Raw genomic sequence first — 7969 nt, forward strand, 5'->3', positions numbered from 1 at the left:
CGCATGTTGTATATCTAGGTCACTCCCTCGAGACTGTCTCACTCTTTCTTCCACACGGCAGGCCACACTCGCTCAATCTCGCTCTCTTTATCTGAGTCTCGTTTAACCTCATTTTCTTTCACACACAAATGATATATCTCCCTGTTCGGGCCTCGATCAACACACTCTATACTCTCTCACGCAGATTGTCTATCTAGGTCAGTCCATCCAAGCCATCGCCACTCTTTCGACCTCATGGTGGGCCACGCTCACTCAATCTTTCTCTCTCTCTCTCTCTCTCTCTCTCTCTCTCTGTCTGTGTGTGTGTGTGTGTATGTCTCGACTGACCTCGCTCTTTCTCGGAAAAAAACGATATATCACCATGTTTGAGCCCAATTCGACCTATTCACATTGTATACTCTCTCACGCACATTGTCTATCAAGGTCACTCTCTCCTACTCGTCTCAATCTTTCGATCGCACAGCGACCCTATGTAATCGGTTGACCTTGCTTCCTCCCACGCACAAAATATATCTACACGTCTGTGACTAGATCATCTCTCAAGCTCTATCTTACAGCCCTCACCCTTGCCAAAAGCTCAATCGGACAATATCTCTCTAGAGCATATATATTTGTTCAATGAATGTCGGACCACACTCACTTTGTCTCTCTATCTATATGTCTCTCGATTGACCTTGCTTTCTCACACCATATCTTCCACGCGTTGAAGCTACTACCTCTCCATCCCTCGCAAAGTCGGAGCTATTTACATTGCAAGGGACACTCCAACCTTGGATTAATTTGTGTAGGCATTTATTCCGGTCGGTTTAGATTATATTTTCATAGCATTAGGCCCACAACTACTCCAAACACCGTTGCAACCCACGCAACTCCCCTAGTTGATTTCCCTCTGGCTCGGTCATCGCTCTCTCGCATGTCCTTTCTCGCCTTCAACGTCGCACCATGGTATTATTGGAAAAAACTATGTTGTTCTCTTCAATTATTCTACACACCGATAGTCCACTTGGAATGGAACAAATTTCAAAAGACAAATTAAAGTGCTACAAACTACACACCGAGGGGCCCACATGTCATGAAACAAATTTGGACCCATATACAAACTAAAAAAAATAAAGGACGAGGATCGAACATGCGACCGGGCCTTCAAGCCGCACATCAATAGGCAACATCCGTAGAATAGCAATGTTTGTTGTAACCCCCTTTGTTCACATAATGTTTTTATATTACCACAGCCTAATTAATGGATAACATGTAATATTATTTTTAGTACTATTCGCCTTCACTTACTGGTGGGTTCCATGTGTGCTCTCTCTCTCTCCTCCCCTTCTGCGTTTAGACGCACGGGCAAACAGGAAGAACTCGCGGGCGATGTTGCCGTTGACCATATCTTGACGCATTCACAAGTCACGGCACCAGTTTCATGTATTAGCAGCACTAGTCAGTGTGTACGTGCAATGCACGTTAATTTGGAAGTATATTAAGTGCATGCCGATATTAAGTACTAGGATATTATTTGCGTGTTGTTATGTGATTAGCACAATTTTTGGCATGAAGTTAACTGCACGCTAAACGTGTTGAGCGCTCGGCATTGAAGCAGTCTAGGTTGTTGGATGACAAGGAATACATGTGGCTTGATGATGTTTTATATTTAATTTGATACAGCTCTAGTATAACATTCAATCGATCGAACCATAGATTTTGTTCATTCTGACTCCGACTTTAAATTATACGATGATCGATATAAAATAAATGGAAATGATAAACGTTCGGATTTTAAGCATGTCAATCCGAACATTTTTCATGGGAAATTTAGATTACGCGGCGGCGGTGGGGGCGTCTCGTGGTGGGAAGCGGCTCCTCTGGCATGCTCTGTGTTTCGTCGGGCCACTGACCAACGGTGAGGGCGGCGTCTTGCGCCGTTGTTGGCATACTCCTGGACGTTGGCCTAGCTTCAAGGAAGGCCAAAATGTTCTAGACTTTGGAGCGAGTCAACTGGCGGGAGGAGGCGACTAGTGTTGGTGCAAGGAAGCAGTCGACGGCGGCCATCCATGCCGCTGAGGGGGGCACTAGCACCCGCGCGGGGACATGCGCTGTCAACGGCGCGGCGGAGACATTCGTGTGCACGGGCACCAGCACGGGCACGCATGCCAGTGCACGCGTAGGCACATGCGCTGGAAGGTGCATGGGCACCGGCACAGGCGTGCGCGTCAGTGCACACGCAGGCGCATGCACTGGCAGGTGCATGGGCGCGTGAAAGTCGGCGGGGACCTCGTGGAACCCCGTGGGATCAAGCTCGGTGACAATGTGCAGCTCCCAGCCCATCAATGCCACGGGGATGGGCACTGGCGCAGTCGGGGTGACGAGAGCCGGAACGGGAGCGGGGACATGCGCGGCGTCTTCCTGGAAGGCCAATTCAAGATCATCCCAAAGCGCCTTATGCTCTTGAGACTCCGGCTGGGTGTCTTCCTCGGGAAACTGGAACACTAAGGACAGACCATCATGATGCGGCATGGCGTACGTTTAGGTCAGGCTAGTTGGAGGTAGACAACAGGATCGGAGAGGAAGAGAGAAGATTGTAGTGATACCAGGTAGTGCGGGGTTGATTTTAAACTGCGGCGCCGACGACATTAAAAGTGGGAGCAGTTGGGAAGACGGTGGGCGGCGGAGCCTTGTCAAAGGGCTCGCCTCCCGGTGAGCCTGCACAACGGTCTGCTCGCATGCCTCCCTAACAGCCGGCGCAGCGGTCTGCTCGCACGCCTCCCGTCGACTCACACACTTGCTCAGACGGCACCTACCGATGAGAAGCGGGGACTCGTGGCGGCACGTAAACGCCCACGTTTTCAATAGTGAAAGCGTTCACCTTAATGTGACATGTCTTTGTTCCAAAATACCTTGGGTGTTCATTTGTGCAACTTGTCATAAGCAGCTTGTCTCAAATTGAAGAAAAAACTTACGAAGTAATATTTGTGCCATATCACGTGACCATGCTCAGTTTCAAGAATTTATAATCACTTTTGGATTTTCTGAAATTTAAGATCCAGGATTCGAAACAATATCATAACCTGCATCATGCAATAAATTTTCAAGCCGTACATCTGTCCTATTGTATTTCCTAAGAAAGGATTTGGTCAAACATTTTGCTTAGTTAGACTTCAAACAAGTTATATATGCAGAGTAAAAGGATAATCCCTCCTACCAGTGCATTGCCTGATATATTAAATCAAGTACTAGGCACGAACAAACGGGCTCAATTCTGTGCTCATCCTGGTGTAGTAGTAGTAGTAGTAGTAGTAGTAGGCAATGCAGTTGACGGGTGACATTGACGAGCGGCGCTCGAGGGAATTGAACCATCCTCAGCATGGTAGGTAACGTTGTCTAGTTACTAAAGCATCCCTCCGTTGTTCATCGGTACTCATTATGGACCGAGGACATGAGGGGAATTTCCTAGGGCTGGAATTCTGGCCGCCAGATATTTTGACTTGAAACGCTGAGGCTCGTCTGGTTGGGGTTGCCTAATGTGCGTACCAGGCACGCCACCGAAGCACACGAGCCCGTTTTTTTAGGATCAACACGAGCCAAGATCTGGCTGGTACGCTGTTGGGTCCTACCATTCGAGAATGCGAAAGGAACCTTTTAAATTGCCGAACGAGTCTACGTGTATTACAATACCCATATTTTCCTTGCAAATACTAATCTCAACGTGGTAATTGATTTATGACGAGTTTTTGAATTAGAGTGAGTCTATGATATAGTGATATCAACGTGGATTTCACATTTCATGGTATCCCTAGTAAGTTTTCCAATGCAAATTCAAATTTAAAAGATGAACAATATGGAGGTGAGAAAACTTTGTATGTATCAAGCATATGACCACACACACACAGAGAGACACACACGCACGAACACAACAACAATCCAATAAGTATAGTGCATCTATTTTTCCAAACCATGCATGTATGACACGAATTCAAAAATACTCCTTCTATTCCTAAATATTAGTCTTTTAGAGAGTTCAACAAGTGATTACGTACGGAGCAAAATGAGTGAATCTAGACTCTAAAATATGTCTATATACATCCGTATGTGCCAGTCCATTTGAAACCTATAAAAAGACTAATATTTAGGAACGAAGGGAGTAAAATGTAAGACATCCATGGTCCTCAGTTCAATATTTAAAATTAACATGAAACTGAAACATGAATATTAAGTCATGTACTACAGTACATGCAAATGTTGTGTTTAGGCGGAGCTATGATTGTCGGGGGTCAACCCCTCGACCTTAGATAAAATTGTGGAGCTCTGTTTAGGGTTGTTTAGATTATATTTGTCCCCACCCTCCCAACCACCGATTGGCTGTGCACCCCCACCCCTCCTCCCCGGGAGAATATCATGTGCCCCCATACCTTAGATGCTATATGCCAATACGAGTTGCTTAGAGCATGTAGATCTGAGATATAGCAGCTCACATGATGTGTCTTAATATTTTTGTAGGAAACCTTGATGAGTTTGAGAATTGCACACAATTTGTACAAAAACTACTCAGATGCCCTTGGATCCCATATCCAACAACCTCGAAGCTCGTATCACTGTAGCATCTAAGATGAAGGAGGACATCATATTCTCTTGTATGTAAGAATATCATGTGCTACCACACCTTAGATGCCTTGGTGATACAAGCTCTTCGGAGCCGTTGGATTTGTGACCCAACAACTCCTCAGTGGTTCGAATGGTTTTTTGCAGAAAAGCTCCAAAAGAGTTCGACCACTTCTTACAAGCACAAAGACTGCTCAGATGCCATTCGATCTGAGATCAAACAACCTCCAAGCTCGTATCACAGTAGCATCCAAGCTGCGATAGCACCTTATGTTTTCTCGCACGGGAGAATATGAGGTGCTCCCGCACCGTACATTCTATGCTGATACGAGTTCACTGAGATCTAACGGCCCACTGTAGGAGGTTTGAATGTTTTTGCAATATACGGCTGATAGAGTTTGGGAAATGCGCAGAAAGTACAAGTACTATGCATGTGCCATCTGATCACTAATCATACGACCTAGATGCTCATATCACCGTAGCGGGTAATTAAGCTACGGGGAGCACCTAATATGAGCACCGGGGAGCCGTCGGATCGAAGATGCAGTGGCACACACAAGGCCTGAATGTTTTATTTGCAAAAAAACCTTTAGAGAGTTTGGAAATTGCGCATAATTACAAAGACTACTCCCAAGCCATTGGATCTCACTTCCAACGGTGTAAAAACTCGTATCACCATAGTATCTAAGCTGCGGGGTGGATGTGATATTCTATGCCGCTGTCATTTTTGTTCGTAAACTTGCAAAATACGTGTGACTCGTGCCGTTACTTGTCTAACCGTGCAAAGTGTTTGTTCAAAAAAACCATCCTACACTGAAATATCGGAACAACACACGGGGGTCCCACTTGTCATTAATCAAATTTGGACCTAAAACTAACAAATCTAAAAGACGAGATTCGAACTGGCAACCTGGACTACAAAGCGTAAGTCGATAGCCTGAAACAACAACGGTTGTTGGCTTTGTCCCATAACTTGATTTTATACAGCACTTGCATTGAGTAGAGTAGAGGGAGTGCCTCGTCAACACGTGCATGGCCGTTGTCTCACTTACTGGTGGGTCCCAGGTCTGTGATCTCAATCTCTCTTCTCTCCATCCTCTAACCTTTGCACGGGCACACACGAAGAGCGACGCTATCTTGCCGTGGTGTTATTACAACTAAAAAAAGCTTGGAAAATACAAGAATCGCCTAGAACAAGAGACGCTGTGGCTGGTTGAGACGGAGCTAACCACATATATCCTCCGTGGCACATTTGCATGATGAATTTGTGTGGCTAGTGGGGTGTTTTCGACCGACTGGCTGGGTCCCGAGGTAGAACCATAGGTACTACGTCTGATACAGTATATTTTTACACGCACATTTTTCCTCCGTGCCGAGACGTGGCACACCCTACCGCGCAGTTTCGCGGTCCTCCCGGGTGGTGCACGCATATATTCTTCCTGACGTGGGATGCCCTACCGCGCGTTTTCTGGGTCTCCTCAGTCATAGCGCCGAAGCAAGTAAATGAGTCGTCAAATCACGAAAGACCACCTTTCCCGCCGAGTACATCAGTGAAGCACGGTGGCTAGCTAGTTGGGCTAGTTCGACCGATTAGCTAGGCCGCCGCCACATTTGTTTTTTCACTGCTTTTTTATCTACTTGCCGGCAGGTAAATTTAAATATCCACCGCGGTGTTGCTCTGGTATTTGGGTGAGGCAGGATTTTTAATTTTTTGATTGACGGGAGCATGCGCGGCAGGATTTTTAATTTTTTGATTGATGGGAGCAGGCGCGGCAGCAATTAGTCATGATGACTCCGGCTGTAAAACCCACTACTCCCTGATGTGAGAAGTCGTCGACTGGTGTTTTACCTTGGTGAAAACCAAAAGATTCCCTGCTCCTTGGCTGGCTCCCTCCGCCTTCCCGTATATTGCATTGCCTTTCAGCCATTTTGCACCCTTTGCTTCCTCTCCCCATTGCTTCTACCTGGTGCCATGGCAGCGCAGCAGATCATGGACTCCGAGGTGAGGCACCTGACACAAGAGCTCCATGCCAAGGATGCGGAGCTCAGGGCCAAGGACGTGGAGCTCCGTGAGCTCAAGGAGAAGAGGAGTGCCATGCTCCTCCGCTATGTGCGGGAGTTCACGGAGCTTAAAAAGCGGCAGGCGTCCACCACAAAGATGCTCGAGGCGTCGGCGGCGTTGCTGCAGAAAGCGGGAGATACGATAGGCCGTCGGGGGAGCCGGCTGGAGCGTGAGTGGGCCGATCATCACAAGGTCCAGGATCACCTCAGCCACTTGGTGAACCAAGTTGCCACACATGTGTTGTGGCTGCGCGATGCCTATCGTCGTGCCATCGCTACTATGCTGACCGTTGGGCTAAACCCGTTCTACCACCCGGTCGACTTCAACGAGTTGCGGCTTCCTAACCTGGTCTCCTTCTTCACCTATATCTCCAAGGATCTGAGCCGTCTCCGCGCGATGGTGGGGGATGAGCTGGACAAGGAGGGGTTGCAGGCTGCCGTTGCCGTTGCCGGGCGAATCCTTTCAGGGCTCCGTCACCGGAATCCATTCGTGCCATTGGACGTCGTCTTTGACGAGCTGGCTCCCGTCGACTGGGAGCGGGCTCTGCGGGCGGTTGCTCCTGCATCACCAACGTTGTGCGCCTCGAGAAGCAAAGGGACTTCGGTGGTGTTTAGGCGACCTCTACATGGGCATGTCCATGTCTCAGCGCAACATGACCGTTGGATCAAACTCAGACGATGCAGATCAGTCACTGTAGCACAAAGCATGTGGGTATGTTTGGTTGCATTCTCATCTCAATATAGTTGTTTCCTCTTCGTGTATTTTTGTCAACCTACTAGTGTGGAGTCATGCACCCTTCATGCACTCTGCCAAACACCCAAAAGTGGGTCGAGAAGGGAACTTTTTCTCCCATCCCGTGCACCCTTCATACACCCTGCCTAACACTATTTGTGCTTCATATGGTTCATGTTTCATGGAGTACTGTAGCACCGTACTCTCCGTGCGCTGTGGACCTAGTTCTGTTAACATTGATCTCACCATTCATTCTCGACTGGACAGTCGAAAAAGCGGTACTATGTTACATATAGGAGTAGTTGACATGCGCACAACATCATTTGTTATCGTCATATCTTACTACACTAGCAACAAGATTGTGTAGTACTGACATATGAACCACTGCACATGCCTAGTAATAGGAGCACTGTGTATGTTCAAGTGGCTGCCGTGTTTCGCACTCCTCCATCGTAAGAGTGGAAACGCTTGCTGTAATCATTTTTTTCTTCAGAAAAACAGTGGACACACTCTACCATGTAGATCCTCCTCCAGCCATGCAGTAAATTACTCACTTTCGCCGATGTGTGGGACAGCCAACAC

The sequence above is a fragment of the Triticum aestivum genome, chromosome 6B (assembly GCF_018294505.1).
Source record: "Triticum aestivum cultivar Chinese Spring chromosome 6B, IWGSC CS RefSeq v2.1, whole genome shotgun sequence".
NCBI classification, from domain to species: Eukaryota; Viridiplantae; Streptophyta; class Magnoliopsida; order Poales; family Poaceae; genus Triticum; species Triticum aestivum.